The sequence below is a fragment of the Corvus cornix genome, chromosome 18, assembly GCF_000738735.6.
Source record: "Corvus cornix cornix isolate S_Up_H32 chromosome 18, ASM73873v5, whole genome shotgun sequence".
NCBI lineage: Eukaryota > Metazoa > Chordata > Aves > Passeriformes > Corvidae > Corvus > Corvus cornix.
Genome location: NC_046347.1, coordinates 7,953,543 through 7,976,123, shown reverse-complemented (window position 1 = coordinate 7,976,123; position 22,581 = coordinate 7,953,543). Strand labels below are relative to the sequence as shown.

The 22,581-nt window shown below is 44.7% G+C and overlaps 1 long non-coding RNA gene across 4 annotated transcripts in view; it reads left to right on the top strand.

The window, feature by feature from the left end:
* The first annotated feature begins 2,297 nt into the window (after positions 1–2,297).
* The window catches only part of LOC109145710, a 39,121-nt gene continuing 18,837 nt past the window's right edge, over positions 2,298–22,581 (top strand). For 3 of the 4 annotated variants that reach the window (XR_005603323.1, XR_002047359.2, XR_005603324.1), the window contains exons 1-2: positions 2,298–2,406; positions 2,510–2,581. This is a non-coding gene — a long non-coding RNA (uncharacterized LOC109145710). Of the gene's footprint in view, positions 2,407–2,509; positions 2,582–6,921; positions 7,578–22,581 lie in introns of those variants that run through there. The other variant, XR_005603322.1, reaches the window with a different exon arrangement.

Below are 22,581 nucleotides of genomic sequence, written 5' to 3'. Positions count from 1 at the left end.
ACAAGAGCAGTGAGAACGGCACCTTCCTGACTAAGAGTTGTGCAGAACAACCAGGGGGAAGCAGTGCCTGCTGTGGATTGATCAATAATGCCGTCTTTTCGGTGTTTCCTTGGGAAAAATATATTCAAAACTCTGCTAAAGGAAATTATATTTTAGGTTGAACTAAACATTTCATATTATTTTGAAATACCCTTTCCAGCCTGGAATCTTGTTTGGTTTGGTAGCAGAAAACCTGTCAAATAGCTGAAAATATGGAATTTTCAAAGCAAAGTAGAGACAAGCAGCTGCTGCATGTGTTTAGGGCAGTCTTAGCTCCTGCTTAGTTTTCTGAGCATCCCAGAGAGGGTTAAAAGGGATGAGGATGTGTCAGTTCTATTCCAGGCATGGATTTCAGCCTGCAGTGGCACCAACTTTTGCAGTTTTACCATAGATTTTGTTACAGTTGTTTTTCAAATCTCTGGTTCCTCATATCCTGTAATTATATGATAGTTTCAGCATTCTTTAAAGCTGAAGGTAAATTGACAACTTTTGTGATTGTACAGAACAGCTTAAAAACAACCAAAAAGTTTTAAAAGGAAGAAGGGCAAATAGAGGAAACCCAAAATTACGTTTCTTTGAAATCTCAAGATTTGTAAGGCAAACTTGTGATTTTGTGGCCTAGGACAGGACTGCTAAGTGCTTGGTGTTGGCCATGCTCTTTTTGTTTTCCGTGCTTGGATTTCTGCATGGCTTTATACACATTATGAAAAATGCTGTGTTTTATGTTATTTTTTAAAAGGAAGCAGACTGCTTGGTTGGATGGTCTCCAACCCAGACTACAACATACTATAAAAATTCTATAGTGGACTGTAACAAGCTACAGTAGGCTAAGATGTTACTTTACCAGCATAAAATCCAGGCACATTATGGAGGAAGAGAATTATATGGTATATTGCTTATGTTCATGGCCAAAAGAGGAAGAAAAAATATACACTGTGTGTGTAAACAGCATATTGGAATCACAGAATGAAATTTAATTAGATCTTTATAAATAAAATCCACATACACTGATTTATTATATATTTCTTTCTCAGCCTTTGAAATGATGGCTGCCTTTGCTTTGAAAACCAGTCATTTGCAGACAGCAGGTCTGTAATTCACAAACTGGCACAACCAGAAGTCTGTGGATTTGAGCTGGCAAATGCCAGTCCCAGCATATCTCTTTCAGAGGCACAGGCTGGGATTCCCAGTGAAGGAGGCAGGGGAAACGCACTGCAAAAGGCATCTGTAACTTTTTTTTTTTCAAATGTGTAATTATAAAGATTAAGTCACTTGTTCTGTTCATTAAAAAACAACATTAATGTACATCATAATTATAACCGAAGAGAAAACTTATGGTCTTTGTAGGCTCCATCTAAATGTTCTTTTCCCTAGAGGGAATACTTCATGCTATATTTGCAAAAAATATGTGATTAGTACTCAAATTAGTACCCAAAGAGTGAGAACTAAAAGCAGCTGGAACACAGCCTTTCTCAGGGCTCAGGACTGGATCAAGCCCTAATTAAACACGCATACGAAAGGCTGGATGGAGCTGCCTTTGCTCGCACTAATGAAGCATCAGTTTTCCTCTATTGCATTGCTGTACCATAGACTTCCACTTCTTTGCCCCAGCATTGACAGCAAGTCTGACCTCCAATGCTAAAGACCGGTTTATTTAATGTCTTCTGGAGTTTTATTTGTGTCTTACTATAGAGTCTTCACGTCACAGGGCCCAGCTTTCCTCTCTGGGTAAACAGAGGCTGAACAAGACAGCTCTCCCAAAGTGGGACTGTCACTAGATGATGGCTCTGTCTCTGTGATATTGAAAACAGACATCAAGGCACTTTTCACTAACACATTCCATCAATGCTAGAGACTTGTCACACAGGGAGCAAACACTGAGTGAAGCAAAGGAAGCATTTACAATTTGCTGCCATGAAAGGAGACAAGATAAATCAATAGGAACTAAATTAGCACAGCCAGCGGCCCTCACACCTACTTTGGAAACTCTATTAAAATCCATGGCCTAGAATTTGCAGGAGGGATTATGTGCATGAAGGGTGAGTCAAGATTTTAGAGTGAGCTAATGTAAGTGACACCCACTTCTCAAACTGCCTGAAAAAACTTACTGCCAGCATGTGCTGCCAAAGACAAGAGTTCTAGTAAGTATTTGCTGGCTGTCATTGGCCTCAGATAAATCCGTTGGGAGGGGAATAGTGGAGGAGTCAATCAAAAGATAACACTGAGTAAAGCTCAGTTGCATAACACAAGAAGTCAAATTTAACCAAAGCTGAACATATGTCTGAGTACCGGGGGCACAGGCAGAAGTGTGATGGCTCAATCAGAATCTAAAGAGAGTCAGATTTGAGAAGAACACACAGGAACAAGGTCTGACAAGTACCCTGTGCGATTGAGTTGGTTGTGTTACTGTGCTGCTCTTGGGTGACCTTTTGGATTCAACTGAAATTATATCTGTCCTGGGCATTTGCAGGATTTGTGGATTGATGACAGCATCCCACTGACAGGCTGAGGTACAGGAAGACTTGCTAAAAGCCAAGTGGAGGTAAATATTTCCTTGCAGAAATCTGTCTGTTGGCACAATGAATGCAGCATTTGCAGGAAGCATCCTGTGTGTGTGTTATGTGCAGTTGATCTGCACACACAGAGTAATCTTAGACACTGGGATTGTTGTAGAAGCACAGAGCAGGCTCAGATCTTCAGGGCCATGTGTCTGTTGTGTAGCTGATACTTATATATGGGACAAAACCAGGAATGCCAAAAGTCCAGCAACTGCTACTCTCAAACTGGCTGCTGGATAGCCAGGAATCCTAGACAAGCAGTTGCTTGTCTCTACTTCCCTTTGAAAATTCCACCTTTTCAGCAAATATATAAAGTTTTCTAATTCTGCTATGCATGATTTGCATGAGGAAAAAAAGAAGTATCCAGGAAAACCTGAACACATGGCAGCTCTGTGCAAAGAAAATATCATTGTCAGCACACTTAGTCCTGACTCCCAAACACCTTCAGAAGAATTTCCTTTTTTCCTTGTACTGACAGTAGCACGCTAGTAAAGCCCTCGGGACTTGCAGGGGAGGAAGAGCTAGATCAGGGCTAGCTGCACAGCAGTGCGTTTTTCAGCTTTGCCCTTTTTCAGAGCTTCCCAAGGAAATGGGTACGTGCAGGCACTGGCTCCGCACTGTGGAAAGGGCAGAGAGCTCAGAGTCACTTACCCAGTGCCTGCCAGGGGAGCTGCAGGGATAAACTAGTCTGGTCCTGCACCAGCTTGGCAGCAGTTTGCAGAGGAACACAGGCTTCCTGCAGGAGCAGAAAGGCACCACTCTTTACAAGATAACTTTAAATTGTCAAAATAGTTACAGAGTGGGGGTTCTACCAGACTTGGTTGTGTTCTTCAGCTGCATTTACCTTTCTACACTATTGAGTCCTTTGCCTGGGAGATGCTATAGAAACACAAGGCATTAATAGCATGGAGCATACAACAAAAGTTAAACAATGCAAACCACGTGCAATATAAGCAGGAAGAGAATTCTGTGCGTGCTCTCTGCAATTGCCTGGGCCTTAACATGCAGTAAATTGCAGCAAGTAAAGGCTGTGGAGTAGGGATCATAAACTTGAATTCCACTGCTCAGGGCAGAGATCTGAGCAACATTATAAAATATGAGAAGTGATTTTAGGAGCTTCTGTTTTGATGAGAGGGATTTCAGAATTGCTTTCCAAAGATCGGCTGCACAGCGTTTTCAGAATGCCAGGCACCATGATTGCTCTTCTCTTTTGTAAACCCCCTGATGCTTCTTGTGCGTTGGCACTGCACCTCGCTGGGGGAGACTTTGTTTCACAATGGGATATTTGGGCACTGCGGTAATGAGAACTAGGAAAAACTCGGAAGGACTTTCATGCTGAATCACAGCTTATCTACTGCACAGCAGAAGGGAGGATTCTAGATCTTTTCTTCTGCTTTTTACCTTTTGGAGGTTTATGACAAACATCTTCTAAAATGATCCTGGGGAAAGAAATGTCCATCCCCCCTTTATTTTCTGTCTTGACTACAGCAAACAGCTGGGAGATAATTCACCTGTAGGTGGTCAGTCAGGCTGGCTGGGCTGACTTCACATGCTGGAGGTGAGCTGGGACTGGCAATGCCAACTAGATCCTTGGATACCATCCCAGAGTGCTGTGTGCTGCCCATATAGACTGGATTCTGCAGAGCAAGAGCTAAAACCTAAAAGATGGGCTTGCAGAGTTTCTGTAGTGGGTTTTTTGTGGGAAAGCTTGTCATTGTCCAGTCCTTATACACGGGACAGCTGTTGCAACCAGACTGTTCTGATGTGCAAAGTCTCTCTGATTCATTTTGGGAGACCTTGGGACTGCATGGGAGGTAAATATGAGAAGGGCTGCTCAGGCAAAGCCTTTGCGGTTGTACTTAAAAATGATTGTTAGATATCTTTAATGTGGAACAGATTTTCTCTTCTCCTTGTGTGGTTTGGTGGGGTTGGGAGAGCTTGTGGTGTAGAATTCTGCCTTGGATGAGCAGAAAGGACCTTGCAGGGCTTCACTTGAGGCTCGGGGTCCTGTAGGCCTGGACCTTCTTCCTACTCCAGCCCATTTCCACCTCACATCTGTTCAGCGATAGTGCCTGCAAGTCAGTCATGGACCACACTCTAACCTGAGAGTGGCTGATTTCCCATCCCGGAAGAAAGATACTCTTGGAGGGGAGAGCTGGAGGGCACAGAGGGCTGTAACAGTACTGTGGAGAACTACAGAGGAGTCCCCTGGAGAGAGGGAGGGCAGAAGGGACAGGGATAGCCAGGTGAGGTGCTGGCAGATGGCAGCTGCTGTGAGAAGTGCCCAGGTGCCTGGCCCTGAGCCTGGCCTTGGTGCCAGGTGCCTGTGGGCTCCAGAGAGGAGGGTGGCAGGAACTCCATTGGCTGTGCCAAAAGAGGCTGTGCTTGGCCTCTGCCTGTGCCTCTGGAGTGCTGGGCTTTCCCAGAGATGGACAAGGACCTTAACATGTATTTAAACACATGCCCATGGTGCCCTTGCCAAGGGAAAGGTGAGGAACATCAGCCTTGTGCCTTGTTTCATCCAAGACACAAATCATCAAAAAGGCAGGGGACTTCATTAGGGCTAGAAACCAGTGATTTAGGCAATTTTGGATTCCCGGGGGTAGTTGCTGACTTTTGAAGTGGATCCACCATAGGCTTAGAGGACTTCAAAGGAGCTGGCATGAGAAGGGAGGTCTCAGGAGCTCCTGTCCCCGTTGGCTGCTCTGTGAAGCTCTGGAACTGCTGTGCCCGGCCGTGTCTGTGCTCCGGGCATGGCACAGCTCCAGCCCTGGAGCTCCTCCTTGGCGGTCAAGCTGGGTCATCCTGCAGCTCCCCTGCATCCCAGTTGTTATTAATGGCACACCTGGTGCCAAGCAGGATCTTTTCCATTCTTAATCTGTGATTAATAAGGTTGTTAAAGTCATTCTCGGCTCTGCTGAAACCAAACAGAGTTTTATATGACATACTGGATAAAGGCTCTGTTTGAAGTAATCTTTAATCTTAGTTCTCGGATGAAATCATATGTAAACAGTCACATTTTATCAGCTTGGCTACAAAGTAATTTATTTGTTAGTCTAATTTTAGTAACTTGTAGGTAATTCAATGATGTTTTAAAGAGGCTATATAGGAGTGAGCAGATCTAATTTTCCACCAGTAGAACAAGTAAAGGAGTCCCCTATTCCTGCAAAAGGCCCTGCCTGTTATGGATAGCTGCATGAATTTTAGAAAAGCTATTCCAAATGTGTGAAAAAGCAGTGTGACTGCATGTGGGGCTTTGCAGGACCAAGGCCTGCCATTGTGTTTTTTTGGCAGAGCTGTTTGACATTGCAGTACATATTTGTAACTGCTCGTGTTGCATCTTTTTTTACTGTGTTGTGCAATTAGACTTTCAGGACAGAGCTGTAACTATTGAACATTGTGCTGGAAGTTACTGTGTCTCAGTGGATGAGATTTTCCTTAGAACTAGAGGAGGATGTAACTGTGTTATCGCTGTGACAATTTCATGGACATTCAAATATGGGGAGTGATCGTTGCAAATGTAATTGTTAGATCAGCCTTTACTATAGGCCTTTATTTTTCCTATTGGAAAAATTATTCTACGCTGGAAGTCTGAAAGATGTTCCCATGTGAAATCTGATGTGTAGGATGTGAAACATTTCCCTTTGCATGAAGGCATTTCAATGTGATTTCTGAGTGAACATGGATATGGTTTTATTGCTGCTTGGTGCTAACAGCTGAAGTAGGTTCCAGGAGAAAAGGGGCTGAAAGTTGATTGGCAGTGAGTGATCATAGAGAAAATTGAACTCTGGCCAGGAATATTTTACAGCACCTTGGATTTCTCTTCACTCCTTACAGCACTTGGGATTTCCAGATGATTTTGATGGGAGTAGGGGACTCTCAAAGTCTCCATTTCCTATTCCTGCTTCTAGCTAGATTTTATAGAGTCTAATTCCAAATGGCCTGACTGTGCCTGCCTTAACTGCTCTTTGAAAGACAAGCCTTACTGTGCCATGGGGGAATTTCACCCATAAGTGCCGAGCTTTTGTTTTTCTATTGGGAAATTCAGGTTGAAAAAATGCCAAAGAAAGCTTAAAATTTTCCCCTGCTTTTCTGCCCAGCCTCTTGCATGCTTGAGTATTGGTCATATCCAGATCAGTATGAACTCACACTGGTAACTGAAATTCCTCCTTAAGGGATCAAAGCTGTGCGATGTAGAGTAGGAATGCCTTTATTTGGGTAAAATTGATCTAGAAATTATAGCAGCTGGCTTGAGTTCTTGGCCATACACATCCCAGTGCTTTAGAGGCAATGTTTACAGGAAACATTCCCTCTTTTTTTGCAGTTCAGCTGGTTGAAGACATCTCATTATCTGCCTGGCTTGCATGTCTGCATTTGGTGAGGATTTGAGTTTAAAACTCTTTAAAGAATACTCTGAATTCATAACCTGCCAGGGCTCTCTCTTGGTTTATGTGATTGGGAAATCTGGATACCAGGGTAGGAAAGGCCAATATGAAGAGAATAATGTGACTCAATTGACTGTGAAATTCTTCTAGGAACAGGTGTAATTGTGATCGTAAACATTTGTGAGATATTTTACTACCAGCTTTAATCCCTGCAGAGTGGAATATTTAGGAGCAGGAGAATGAATGTGAAAGTAACTTCAAAGGCTGAGTTAAAAGATCATGAACACGAACCTTGGGTCTAACCAAGGAGCAGCTGAGCACTGAGGGGGCTGTGGTTCCCTTTGATCCATCATTCTCCTCCGGATCGGTTCATCTGGGACTCCAAGAGGCCCTAGTGAAGATCCTTAGGGTAATGGTCACCCCAGCCACTGTCCTTTCCAGCACAACCTTGCGTTTTCCCATTAGTCATGTTTTTTTAATGGGGTAACACCAACTGTGTAATGAATAGATCACAAAACCCAGGAGGGGAAAAAAAATCAAGATCAAAATTTTGCAGCTGTGGAACTGTCTGTTCTAGAGAAAGTGGTGCTGGGCTGGAGTGGCTCTTTGAGAGGGGACACTGAAAAAGCAGGTGAAAAAGGTCATATTTCCTCATGCCTTGTGGAGGGCACAAAGCTTTTATTCAGAGAATGCACAGGAAATGTAAAAGCAGGCAAGGGTCTGAGAACCGCCCAAGGAAGTTTGATATGGGTTGAAAGTTCTTCCTGTGCTTAGGGCCAGCATGAGGAGGAAAATGCTATTTGCATTCCTCGGGAGCTCAGGTTTGCACAGCTCCTTGCAAAGGCCTCTCTGACGGGTGAATTTTTCCCACTGCCATTAAGGAAACACCACTCAGGGGTGATTTCAAAGGGGCAAAATGAGAAGCTATAAAGACAAACATGTAGGAAGTGCTATAGAGTCATAAGGAAGCCACAATGGTAAATCAAAGCCTGAGGAGGAAGGATATGAAGGGGCACACAAGTATAAATCTCTCTAAACTCATCAAGGAGCTGGTGGGGCCTTTAGAGGGATGTGAATGGAGAGTCAGTAGTTAGAGCAGCTAAGGAGCTGAATGGATTCCTTGACTTGATAAGCAAGGGAGAGCAGCTAAAGGTCACATGCTCTATGGAGGACAGGGAAACACAGTGGTTTTCTATGTAGGGAGAGAGAGAAGGCATATTATTTAAAAGTTTTATGTGTGTAACCCAAGCAGACAGTTGGGAAATTAAAACTACTAAAATTGACAAGTCACCAATTTTAGATTAACTTCAACCTACAATAACTGAACTTGGTTTCTGTCCTTGGTGTTTGAGAGGTCCCTGGGAGAGCAGTGGTGTCTGAGGAAGGAGACAGAGAAAGCATTGTCTCCTTATTAAAAAAAAAAGAAATCAGGCAAGTTGTAAAAAAACTTGCCTAAAGCAGCTATTACTAAAGGGCAAGCAGAAAGCAATATTTGAGAGCCATTGAGTAGACAGTGAAGTAGCTCTCAATACCCAGGGCTTACTACCCAATACTTACATTTCTGAAATCTGTACTTTTAAAGGGCTAAATGTACATTAAAACCAGCACCAGCTACTGGTTTGGTTTTGGAGAGAAAGATCTGGTTTTGGAGAGAGCTCTGAGGTGTTGCTGCAGTACAGACTGTCCCACAGAGCAATGCAGTGCCTGGGGCCACACAGTGCCCCAGAGCAACCTGCACACCAGCACCTTCCCGATTCCCCAATTCCAGTGAAAATGGCAAACACATTCCAGTCTTAATGTCGTGGGGTTTTAGACTGCCCTATGAATCTAGCCTACAGTGTTTTGCATCCACTCTGTGCTACTTGTGGCCAGCTGGAGCAGTGGCAGATGAGAAACTTGGTCACGCTGGTGCTTCCAGCTGCCCTGATCTCTTGGGACTGATGGTTCCACCACGCTGAGACACAGGATGCAGCAGGATGCAGCTCTGTGCTCAGACATTGTCATTATGGCCAGAACTATTGCACCAGGGATTTGATTGAATGACAGGGTCTGAGCTTCTGCCGGCCCCCTTTCTCCCACATCCAGTGTCAACAGTGAGATCTCAACCTGTAGATGCTGTGCTGACAGCAGAGGACCTTTGTCAGGTTATTTCAGCTAAGCCATGGTTTTTCAACTTTATTTATCATTTATGGAGCTCTAAACAGTTGACACTGCAGATTTGAACTCTTTTACAGCAAACCTAAGCCTATTTACTATCTCCTTGCTCATGTAAATTCTTAGGAGCTTTTCCCAGACCTACAGAAAGAGTCCGTGTGCTCAAAGGGACCACGGTTTAATGAAGTTACTGCTGCTCAGAGCCTTTTTCATTAGCTCTGTGAAGATGGAGAGAAGCAAAGGGAGAAGGATGCAGTACCACAAGCTCTTCTCACCTTCCAGAAACTAGGAATACTCTTTATTTAGAGGAGAATTTCAATAGAGTTACGAAGACTCATGTCCCACTAAAGAACAGAGGCACAAGGCTCCTCTTGTGAGGTGTCAAGTTACCCGGGAGACAGACTGAGCAACTGAGAAACGTTGCAAGTTTTTGGAAAAGAGATTTATATATAAATGTGTTACGGGAAAAAATACCTCTGGTCATACACATGGTAATTATTCTGTCTTACTTTGTTTGCTGTCTTTCTTTCTTTATTGTTTTCAAAGATTTAAAGGAATTTAATTAAAAAGTAAGTTTAACTACCCTCTTCTTTCCAGATAACAAACACTAAAATAAAATGAAGTGAAATACTGGAGAGCCTGCTTTATACCCCTTTTAAAACTGAATACAAAAGCCAAATGAGATCATAGAGTTTATTGGGCAAGCTGTTTCCAGAAAAGATGAAGAAGCGCTCCTGCCACTGTATAAGGAACAGCTGAACTTTCATCTGAAAAGCCATGGTCAGTTCTCATCATCCATCTTTGGGAAGGATAAATCCAAAGTGGAATTTAGAAGGTGACTGGGACAATAAGTGGTGCTTGCAAGGAAAAGCCAAAGGAGTGTGGGTCATTCAGTGTAGGAGAGCTGCAGTGAGGGCACTGCTTTCTGTAGCTGCTGCAGAGGAAGGATATTATATAAAAGAAAGGAAATCTTTGGTAGACAGAATGATTATAAACTGTCATGCAGTACATTTAAGATGGAAACAAGGAGGGCTCTGGGTCTTGGAACAGTGGGTTCTGCAAGACCTTGGATTGGGGCAGCCGTGCCAGGTCCCATTTTGTAACCTGTACACAATAGGGATTGAATGTGGATTTGTGAAAGTGGGGTCTGGCTGCAGTCATCATCTCCAGTCCTATATGCTCCCAGAATACCATTAATATCTTCTATCAGCCTGGTATTCCATAGGCAACTGTCTAGCTGTGATCTTTCAGAGAGCTGAAAGTAGCTTTTATCCTCTGATGGAGTTCTCTCTTAGAGCTGGCTTGATGGTGGATCTGGGAGCTGTGACAAAAATGCCAGCAGCAACAGGTTACAGATCCATTGTCTCCACTGGAGGTGGCAGCCTGGCTTTTCTCTTGGTGGCTGTTGTGGCAGTGACCGCGTCTGCATCTCTCTCCAGGGAGTGCTGCCATGTCTTTTGCTGGCAGTAGCTGTCTCTGGAAGCTCTCCCATCACTGTGGGGACACTTCCAGCTCCTGGTGGCTGCAGATCATTCCACTGAGTACCAATTCCAGGGAGAGTCTGGAAGTGGGGATGCAGGAAGAGAATGGATGTGTAGGGCTGTTTTTGTCCTGCACCAGAACTGAGAGCCATCCAGAGTGTCGAGCAGGCCTGGACTCTGCTGGTCCCTCCTGGGGAAGGAGACAGGAGCAGAGCCCGGGTGTCAGATGTCTGCCTTAGCCTCTGACCAGCGAGAAAGTCTCCATCTAAATCAACAAGAGCTCTCCAGACTTTGAACCATGGCGGGTGGGTATTTTTAGAAGCCAATCAATCAGTGGCGACTGTTCAAGTTCAGACAAGTCAAACACAGCCTGCAAAGTTACACAGAAGCGCTGTGTGTCATGGAAGGTTGGTGAGCCTGCTTGTTCGACAAGCTGTGCCAAATCCATGAGCTACCAGAGGCCAGCTCTTTTTAGAGAGATAGCTGTAAGAAGTGTAAACAGATTGTGGATTGTAAAACACACTTTTTAAATTGAAACAATAAATTGCAGACTGGGCTTCTAGGGAAACCTTCTTTCAAGGTGCTAGAATTCTTTTCCAAACCTGAACACACCCCTAGGTTGAGGGGTTTTTTTGTCTTGGCTTTATTTGCAGAGGAGGAAGTTTAGGCACAGTAGCATGAGCTGGAGTTCACTAATACCGAACACAAGGAAGGATCCTCCAAGGAGTTTGCAGGGTCCTCTAGATGCTATTCTAGTGTGTGGGGATGAAATAAAATAATAATAATGAATCATCTCCATGAAAAATGCTGGTGCAACCTGGACTCAGACTGAACCTCTGAAACCAGAGACCAACAAGTCAGCACCCAGATTAGAAAATGCTGTTGTTGTGATTTCCAAACTCTCAGTTTATCCAGTTTGAAAATGGGCCTGGTGTTTTCTGTTGTCAGTAACCACAGAGAAAAGAACCTGTGGCTCTTCTGTCTGCTTCTATACTGCTTCTTGTCCTTCCCTCCATCACTGCAAGGCACTGGCTCCAGAGCTCCACACTGGAGTCCTCGCACAGCTGCACAAAATGTAGTGCATGATCTGATTCTCAAGCTGGGCTGAACCCATGTGTTCAATGCCCGCTGAAGTTATGCTGATGCATTGGAAATATATTTTTAGGAAGGTTTCTCTATAATTATTACATTATAGCTACTGTTGGGTTGCTCAGAGTACAGTAAACAATTTGCTATGCTTGTTAGAGGCCATGAATACAGAAAAACACTCCTCCCTGTGAGGTCTGCTGTTAAATAATAACTTGCCGTTTCATGGCATAGGGGAGTGAATGCCCTCAAAGGGACATGCTGACATTGTCCAAGCCAGTGATCCAGTTCCTGTCATTTACACCACTTTCTCAAAGCTGCCCCTGGACAGGAACAATGGATGTGCTGAGGGGCAGCGCTGCAGCTCCAACATCTTGCACCTGTATCCTCTCACTGCTGCCTCTGTTGCCCATTTTGCAGCAGCACTCAGGTACCCCCTTCCCCTGGAATTTGGGCCTCGGGATGAAAGGCAGGTGAGTGAGGAAATCTGTGAATGTAACAACTGTGCAGCTTCCAGCTCCCATAGGAGTGGCAAGAGAAGGTGTTCAGGCACACTGAGATGATTAAGGAGTAATTTCCTGATCAGCAGGTCTAATGAGAAGCTTTCACCCATGTGGCATCTCCACTGTCTGCTGTGGAGAGAGCACTCACCGCTGCCTTTTCCTTGGGGAATACTAATGGTGTCTGTACCCTCCAGCTGTCATCTCCAGTCACCTCCAGGAGGTTCAGAGCTTTGAGAGGTCCTCTCCTCTGTTGTGTTGAAACTGTCTGATGCTGTTCAAGAACTACACACACACACACACACACACACAGAGTGAATACATGTAAAGCTTTGTTTCCTTAGGAATTCTAGGCTTCACAACAATCACCTTGCCATTTTCCCAAATGTAACATGCAGTTGTGGTTTTCATGGTGCAGAAGAAATGTGGGGACACAGCTATGGCTCAGATCAGTTAATAAAATGGGCAAATTAAAGATCTCAAGGCCAGAGCTGAAACCAGGAAATCTGACTGAGCTGCAAAAGCTGGGCTCAAGCAGTGAGCACCAGCCAGGGCAGGTGACATGAATCACTCTGATGAATCTCAGTACCTCTCTGTGGTGGGGGTCTGCTCCTTATTATATGGTCACAATAAAACAATGGAAAAACATGGCAAGTGTAAGAACTCAGTCTGGAAGCAGCTCAGCAGGGATGTGTGGAGAGGAAGAACAATTTAGGTGCACTTTAATGATGGTTTATGTAGATTGGAGGGAGATATGGCTGAGGATGGACACCAGTTGCCTCTGGGGAGATTGCACTGAAGCAAAACTCTGGCAGAAGCTCCAGTTTTGGGAGCTCAGCGCTTTCAAATTGTCATCTTGCATCAGAGTGAAATATCTGCCCCCACTTGTGACCTCAGCAGCCACCCTGGTACTGAGGGAAGGAGCCAAACTTGGATACAGATCTGACACTTCCCAGATGAATGGTGACCACTGGGCCCTCCACCATAACACTCTCCATATTTAGGGAGAAGAGGATGATTGCAGGAGGGAATGGCAGTCTCCATACTCAGCCCTCCTGCTGTTTTTGGTTTGCATTGCAAACTCCATGTTGTTTTAATGTAGTTCCTTGTATTTAATGCGTTTTTATTGCTTTCTCTAATAACACTGACCGAGCACTAAGAGCCAAATTAAACAAGCTGTGCCAATAAGCCAAACATTTAACTTCAAGAAGCAAAGAGGATGCCTCTTACCCCTACTCAAGCTTAGACATGTAAATGAAGGACCTCGCTGCTCACCGGGGACAAGGAAGCAAATGGCTGCTGTGGTGCAGGGCAGAGCTGGGCAATGTCCCTGCCCTGGGCTACCTCCCTGCACGTGCTGATCTTTATCACCCTGGGTCTTGAGGTGGGAGCCAGACAAGCTAAAAGCTGGTTGTTCTCAAGATAGTAAAGTAGCTTCTGCTCTCATGGGCTTTATCAAGCTGGATCTTGTGTTCCTGTGGCTGTAAGCACCTCTAAACCACCCTGACTTCAGTGGGAGCTGAAGTTCATGTTCAGCATCACTGAAAGCCTTTCCGTGCAACTAAAAACCAACCCCAAACCTCCTCCCCTGGCGCTGATCTGTGGTGTGATGTTGATGTAAGTGTACTGGAGTTTCAGCAGCTGGGCAGCTGGCATTTTCATAGGACTTTTTTCTAATTCTCCCTGTCTTTTGCATAATGTTCCTGAAGGCTTTTTCACTGTTTGCTTTTCCCCAACGTGTCCCAGCCTTCATCTCTGTCCTCTTGGCGCTGCTTCCTGTCATTCTCTGTGACCTCCCTTGTTCCATCTTTCTTCTCTTCTCTGGTTTCCTCCCTTTCATTTTAGCCCTTTTTTGTTCACACTGGCTCAGCCCACCCTCCCAAAGGGGAAGCGTATCTGTTTCATTCCCTGTCTCCATTTTCCTCCCAGCCCCACAGCTGTTCCTTCTCTTTCCAATTCCTTCAGGCCTCTCTTCTGCTCCCAGCATCATCCACTGCCTTCTCTTTTTCCTCTCCCTGTCCAGCCCCTTTCTTCCATCACTGGAGGTCAACAACAGAGAAAACAGAACATGAACCAGCAGGGGGATGTTACAGCCAAGAATGATGTGCCTGCGACATGCCAAGTATTGTCTCACCAACGTTAGTCCAGACTGCTTTCATCTGGCTGGGCGAGCTGAGCCCACCAGCTCAAGCACTGACACAGTTTTTTTGATGTTTCATGCCACACAATCTGTTACTACACCTGAGAAATTCCAGCCTTTTGCTCTGCACAGGTTGAAGGCCAAAAGCTCTGCATCAGGGATGAGGTGGAATGTACGCATCATTTCCGACTTTCTTTTCCCCGCCAAGTGCTGCACTTTCCCAGCTAAGCACCAGCATCTGTAGCTGCTGATGTCTGTGCCTTGGCCCATGTAATTATGTGTTTTTGAGTTCTGCTCAATCACAAGCAATCACAGAGCTGCAATCTCAGCTGGGACAGAAAATGATCTAACAAGTTGGCTCATGTGCGATTACAGAAGATACATTCTGCCACAAATTTGTTCTGCCACTGCTTTGTGCTCCTAAGTGGAAGGCCCTGGGGGAACAGATGAACACAAGGGTGGCTGGTCTGTGACTCAGGTCTAGGGTCTGTTGGGTGGGGTGAATTAAACCTACAGCTTTGAGGTGCAAAGAGCTTTTCACTCTGGAGGGAATTGGGCTGCACTGTGTGTATCTGCCTCAGAAAAAATCTGACCTGCCTCAGGCATCTCTTTATGGATTTAGGGAATGATCAAATCTGGAAGGGGAATCTGATCTATCAGCAGGTAAGCCAAAACCTAACACAGCCCACAGCAACCCACTGTGCAGCCCAGAAAGTGCATGGAGACCCCAGAGCTGCTGTTTCACTTCCTCCATGGCTGTGGTTGCATCCTCTGCCCCTTCCCCCTTGCCTCTCCCTGTAATCCCTGACTCAGGCTTTGCCTTCTGCAGCAACAAAGAAAATGTCATCAAAAACCTCCTTACACTGGTGCAGCGGGAGGCTGCGATAGCTGCAGTCACGGCTGGGGAATGAGCGGAGATCTCTGTGCCATTATTGTTCTCTGCTCCAAGCTGGAAACAACCGAGAGAAGGACTCACAGTCTGTCCTTCTGGAACGATCCCCCAAGGACCTGAGCGAACCTTCCGTGTTGCAGGGTGTGCACAAAAGTCAGGAATGGCAATTTTTTTGTGGGAAAATAATGACAGAATCATCCACCTGAATTTAGAGTCACTATCCAGCTCTTTCACAGTGATTGCTCAGCAGTGACCAACATTTCAACTGTGTTTAAAAGAACAAGTAAAGAAATACAGGAGGGGAATATGAGAATTTCCAGGGCCAGTGCAGAGTGTGCTGAAAGACAAGACAATGCAGTGATTGCCCCCCTGGTCAGACCCTCATGGGGACAATTAAACAACTTCTTAGAGGGCTCTTCTTGTCAGGCTTTGGGACAGTCAGAGGATGTTTCCTCTGGGGGCAGTGATCTGCTCTCACAGGTAGGTTCCTCTCCAAACCTGATTCAGAGCAGTCTGGTACCTCAGTGCGTAGCAAATGCCACAGGTGATGACTTTGAAATGCCCATCAGCAATTTTAGGGGTGAGTACATACAGAAGTGAGATGAAGGAAAAGTCAGAAAACACTTTTTGCTTGCCTTACTCCGTGCTAATGGAGATGATAAAATTAAAAAGTTATGCTATGCAAACTGTCCATTTCTGATCATACCATAATGTCCTCCTGCCAAGCTCCATGGCCCATGAAAATGCCCACTCTGCTCATAGTATTTAATTGTTTTAGCTTTTGGTAAATCATCTGTTGAACATCAACAGCCTGTTGAACATTTTAAAGCATTTCTTGCTAATGGATTTTCACAATGTAGTTTAAAGGATGTTGTTATCAATAAATGTAACTGCACTGAATAGTAATTTGATAAAGATGAAAGAGGCATTTATAGATTCCACTTCCCTTTCAGCTGTTGCTAGGAATTTTCACTCCTTCAAAATATATTGAATTTAATCTTGATTTCTTTTTGTTAAAACCAGGCTATTATATTCTGATTCTATAAAGAGAATATGGGTAGGGTTGAACCAGTTGTGAAGTCCCTTGTGAAGTCCCCAGTTCTTCTCAGCAAATCAGAGAGGTTTCCTTGCTGTGAGAGAAAACAAAACTGGCCCAGGTATCCCATCCAGCATTAGTGGAAAAGTGTAAAGGCAGTTTGGGATTGGGGGAGGGGTTTTTTGCAAGATGATGAATCCATCTTAATATTGATGGAAACATGAAAAGGAAATAATTTCTCCATGCTCAATAGCCAGTTTTTGCTAATGGCCTGCTCTCCATTACGCTTTCATTGCAATGACTGAAGTGCTTCGTTGTGTATAAATTAATTAGGGACTTGCATCTCAGTACTGAACAGTGAGTGATTGGCTCCAGTGAAACAGGAAATGTGGAATGTGGAAATGTGTCTAAAGGCTGGTATCTGCCAAAAAAATGGCTCTGTAAACACTTGTGGCACACAATAATGGGAAGTACTGTGAGTTATGTTGCGAGTGCGTAATAAAATTATCATAGGGCTAAACAAGGGCAATTTTGAGGAGGAGTGTTTGCAGAAAAAATGGGAAATGTTCTTTTCTGAGAAGAAAGCTTTGCTTCATTAAGTTTTGATCCACGCAGAGACTGATGTCTTCAGCACAGGAGACAGGTATTAATCACAGAAAAGAATTTGTTTGCACAACCAGCAGAAAGCCAGTTCTCTTACGAAATAATAAGAAAATGACTTTCTTTTTCTGAATTGAGCTTCCAGTTAAAGATGCATTATATCCAGATGCAGAACCAGAAAGAGCAAAGGTAGCATGAAGCTGGAGGGGGCTGAGACAGGGACTTTGCTCCTGCCTTTCTCAGTTGCTGGCAATGTGACATTGTACAGCTCCTTCTTTTTTCTATGGCTCTTCCATACCTCCCACCCTCTGTGTATTTCCTTTGTTAGCTCTTTTTGAGAGCAGAGAATTTCTCATACCCTGTGTTAGTGCCGTGTGTAACTGCTCCAGATGCTATGGTGATATCATCGAGACTAATAGCTCATCTGCCACCCAGCTCATTCCCTCAGCTCATTCTTTTGCCAGGCTGCACATCCTTGTGAATAGGCAGCTAAGAGATTGCTCTATAAAGCAGTAATATGGATCTGCCTCTTATAAATCAGGGCTAAGTTCAATGAAATTCAGCAGGAATAAAATGGGCACTTGCTATAGAGGTACCGAGACATTCTCTGCAAAATACACAAACAGTACTTACAATAAAGTTTAAAATTCAAGACAAGAAAATGGTGTGAGATCTCAGCTGCAACTTGCACCAGACTTCTCCCTGGGGATGACTGCATTACATTATAATCATTCAGTTTTTCTGGATTGCTTTTCTTGCAGAGGAGGCTATAAATAATCATTATTGATACTGCAAGGAGGCAGTGGGTTTCTGAACAACCATGACTGAATTCTTAATTTGTCAGTTACTGATACAATGCATCTGTTTTTCTAATTATTTTAATGATGTTTTATATGCAAAGGGAAGAATATGAAATGACTGAGAGGTTTGGGTTGGGTTTGTTTTCTGTTTTTTTAGATTCCCAGACTAATTGGAGGACAGACTACCTGTGACTGTGTGTGTGTTTGTAAATCCTGGGTCTGGACTGGTGACATTCAATGGTGGTTCATGTGTACGCTTTAACAATGTCAGCCCCAAGCCCCCAGGTACTCTGCAGACAATACCAATATGTTACCAGCATCCCATGGGGCCCATCTCATTACTGGAGGAGGATTCTCAGGAATGAAAATGCAGTTTTATCCTTCTCAAAGTGCCCCTTGCCAAAGTCAGCCAGGCATCCACAAGCACTGACTCCGAGTGATGTGTTGTTAATATTCCCCTAACTTGCTAAGCATGAGGCAGACACAAGCTTTCCTGGGATTGCAGCTTCTATCCTCCAGGAGTTGCTGCCTCCATTTCTTTGGGCCCAGCGATGCCCTCATGGACATCCAGGGCCTGACAGCTCCAATCACTGAAGTCAATGGACCTAAAAGATAAGGTATTGATGTAGAAGGGAGATGAATCAGGGCTGTGGCCAGAGTCCCATTGATTTCAGGGAGCAGGGCTGTGGTCGCTGTCCCACAAAACTTGAGAGCAGGGTGCTTTAGTGACTGTTCTAGGGGCCCAGCTCAGTCACTGTGCTATAGGCAGGGAGCACAGCTCTCTGACCTGGGATGCTGAATGCTGATGGGTGGCCCAAAACATAGTTTGTGGCCAAAATGAGCTTAATTCCTCTTGCAGATCCAGTCAGGAGAGCTCCTGAGGCACTCCTGCTCTCGTCTCTGCCTCTCCCCCAAGGAATGCAGGTCCTGACCACACACACTGTCCATACAGAACCTCTGTCTTGAACTTTATGCATCAGGCTTCAGCTTTGTGAGCCCTTAGATGGCCCTTCGGCAGCTGCCTCAGGCCACACACAGTCATGGGACTATTCTGGAGGTGACAAAGCTGGCACTGGCTCTGGGAATACCTCTCCTGTGCAGAGTTAAACAGGTGAGCATAATCCACTGGAAGCCTGAGCACTTTGTTTGGCTTAGCACTTACCTCAAACAGGGTGGACGTGTGCCTGCAGCTGGCTCAGGAGACAGTGGTGACCTGCAGCCCCTCCTCAGCTCCCTCATACAGGATGTGCAGCCTCGTCCTGAGGGGCTGGAAGGGCTGTGGGCACCAAGGGGCAGCATGAAAGGGTGTGTTTCTGATTTGGTATCATTGATAGGTGATATGCTGAAGTCTGGCATTGCCATGAACTAAAGACAACAATGTGGAACGTTGGTGTCTCCGTGCTCTGAGCTATCCCAGATGGAAAAGCTTTCCAGGACAAATGGAAATGTGGCCCCTGGACTTGTTATTACCGTTGCTCAAAAGCCTCAGGGATCCAGGCTCTGGCCTGTTTGGCCAGTTTCTCTGTGTTGCTGAGGATGGTCTGCTCCTTTTCACTAGAAAGCAAAAGCAGTTTTGTGCCCAACAGGCGATAAACTTTTCTCTTGTTTTTTGTTGGTCTCCTCCACCGTCTTCCCCTGCAAGGGGGGGAGTAAAGGGTGGTGCCGCCTGTGGGTTTAACTGGACACCATCCCTTTAATGTGGAGTTGTGTTTTTCTCTCAAGGCCAAAAATAAATGCTACTGAAGGACTAAACATACATGAAAAGAAGGCTTGGACACTTGGAAGACAAGACTGCTTTGTGTTTCCCAAAGCAAAGAGCCTGTTCACAAGGAGGTTACTTTTTTAGACAAACACTAGTCCTGTGACACTGCCAAGGTCAGTAGGTGCCCAGCAGAGCACTGTGAATTCGAGGCAGACATGCTCTGGGAGTAGGGCACAGTTTTTCTCCCCCTCCAGAGTATTTTCAAGTATACTAATGGAGAGGAGAGAAATTTGCTTTGCTCTGCTCTTTCTACAGGGGTGGAACATGCATCAGTTTGCCAATGGGAGAGATTCCATCTATCTTTCATCTTCTTGGGACAGCAGCACGGCCTTTGTACTGTGGTAGGTCTCTCGTGCTGTTTTGGGAAGTGAGGGCTGTGTTGCTGCTGTTCTGCAGCTCAGAAAACAGGTAAAGCAGGGACATGTCACAGGCAGGATCCTGGAGTGATTTTCATGGGAGTGGGTAAAGTCAATGAGCGAGTGGGTGACCCCCTTCAACTCCCACTCTGAGTACAGATACCCTGCATGACAGTGGTTTTTAAAGGGATTTGGGTGACCAGTACATTTTCATGATGTCTTTTGAGTGTTTGGCTCCTCTTTTCTAGAATTGGCCTTGTACAGCCAGTTTAAGCTAAAGCCTCTGCTGGCTGTCCTGGCTGCGTATCTGGGACAGGTCGATCCATGATCTGGGTGAGCTTTGATTTCTTCGAGAACCAGACAGAATTCAAAGCAAATAGCTCTCGTTGTCAGGTGAGCAGGGTCTGGCTGCTGCAGTGATCTCAATGGATTTAGGAGGCTTTGTACTTCACCTCAGGCACTTAACTAATTCCTCATAGAGTGCAGTATGTTCTGAAGTGTGTTCTTTAGGCTCTTTATGTCTCAGTTGGCCATAAAATGAAAATGCTTGTTCATCCTGAGAAGGGTTACAGTGTCTAACACACACAAGAAAGGCAAGTGAAGTTCTTTCACTATCTCTAAAACGCCAAGCTCTGAATCTTCCAGAGCCTCTAAAGACTCTGGTTAAAACATGGAGTTTTTAACGGTACCTCATTAGGGCTGAATCTCCAGCACTGTCTGTAGTCACACCCCAAAGTATTCATCTCACAAAGCACAAATGTTGAGAAATTAAGGGAAGAAAGGAGTGGAATCAACTGCACTGAAGGCCTGAGGAGTTGAATGTGATGGGAACGGGATTCCAAAACTAGCTGGAACATGCAGGAGGACAAACCCTGAAGGGAAACACTCCAAAACCAGTGGGATAAATAACCAGCCCCAAACACATGCAGAAGTTTGCTGAGAGCAGGCAAGGGATGGGCAGAAGGTCTGAGCAGCAATGGGGTGTTCAGTTCAGTGCAGTTCAGTTCAGGCGCAGCCAGGGACTGAAATCAGAGGTCTGGAGGGGAACCACTGCGGGGAATGACCACCTGCCTTTGGAGCCCATCACCCTGCACAGGGCTGAGCCCCTGTGCCAGGGGCATGTTCAGTCCAGCAGTTCTGGACCTGCTTTATGAGCTACTCTGTCATCTTTGCCAGGAGTGTGGCATCAGAGAAGGGTGTTGGGGCAAGACTGGAGGCACTATTTGCCTCAGTCATCCCATTTTAATTTGCTGAGGTTAGAAAATAAAAGGGTAGAATGAGAAATGTTAAAAGTAAAGTTGTGAATCAGACTTTGAAAAGGAAATAAAACAGATGGCAGAAGGTTTCAGTTAGATAAATACAGAAGAGGAAAAGAGGAAAAACATGGTTGTTATACAGTGAGAATGGGATTGAGATTAGACCAGTCTACACATGGTACAAAATGAATTAAAACCACTTTACCTACATTTTCAGTAGAGGTGATCATATTGGACAATGGGGCAAAGACAGGATTTCTAGTAGGAACATACTTAAGGGAATGAAAATTATCACATGTAAGAGGGAAGGAAAAGCTTAAAGAATTCCATGTGCTCAGATCAAGGTGCACTGGCAGATTTCCACCTCAGGATTTGGAAAGAACTGGCACATTAAAGGAGCTCAGCTTAACCTCATATTTCTCTTTGATGACTGATTTTTTTTTTTTTCTCCAAGACAAATGAAATACAGGTGATATACTCTATCTAGACTTGAGTCAAGAATCTGATATTACACCACATGGTAAATTAGTAGTTGAAGTTGAGAAGATGGGGATTAGCGTGGATGGCAAATGCAGAACTGCTAAAGCCAAGGACAGGGAGCTCCGTGGGAAGAAGAAATGCCGGACAGAGGCACTTAGAGACTGGAACTCCTCAAGGGTCATTCTTAAGCCAGTCTTACTTGTTTTGTTAATGACTCTGGCACAGCTGTAAGAATGTCATAAAGAAATTTGCTGAGGACACAGGCTTTGCTAATACAGAGAAGGATCAGCAATAACTTAATGACAGAATTTGAGATAGAATAGACCAAGTATAAAGACAGCCAGTTAAAAATTAATCACTAGAATATCACATTACTCACTTGAGAATGACAAAAGCAGGGTGGTAGAAAAAAACCAGAGAGAATTACTTGCTCTGAGGGATAACTGTGTGCCACCAATCTGATATGGAAAGGCAAACACAATCCTAGAAGATACAGGTTCACTCATGTTCAAGGAAGATTAGCAGGTACAGAGAAGGGCATTAAGGATGATCAGAGGGTTTAGAACAAGAGGAGACTAGAAGAGTTTCATTTGTTCAGTTTCTCAAAACAAAGACTAGAGCAGATAGGATTGTTTTTGGTAAATACATCTGATAGGTAAAGATCAGAGAAAAAAAAAAGAATTGTTTAAACTAAATTACGATGCTGGCACAAGAACAAATGATATTAGGGCTGGAAATTTAAAATGAAGTGTTGGAATAACCTGCCAAAAAGAGTGATATGATGTAATTGATTGTGATAGTGGGAGGCTGGATCAGTAGTGGGAGGCTGAACCTTGTGCTCCTAGAAACTTGCAGCAGACAGGATTTTGGCAAAGTGGGCACTGGCCTCTAACAAGGAGGAGGAGCCCTGTGCTGCCTGTGTGAGAGTGAGAAAATGTAACTGGCCAGTCACCAGCTTTGGAAATGGGGGAAAAAAGGAGGCTTTGATTTCAAAAGCTAAAGTGAGGTCCTTCCCTCCTCCTCCCCTATGGGAACTGGCAAACTCAGCTCTTTAAT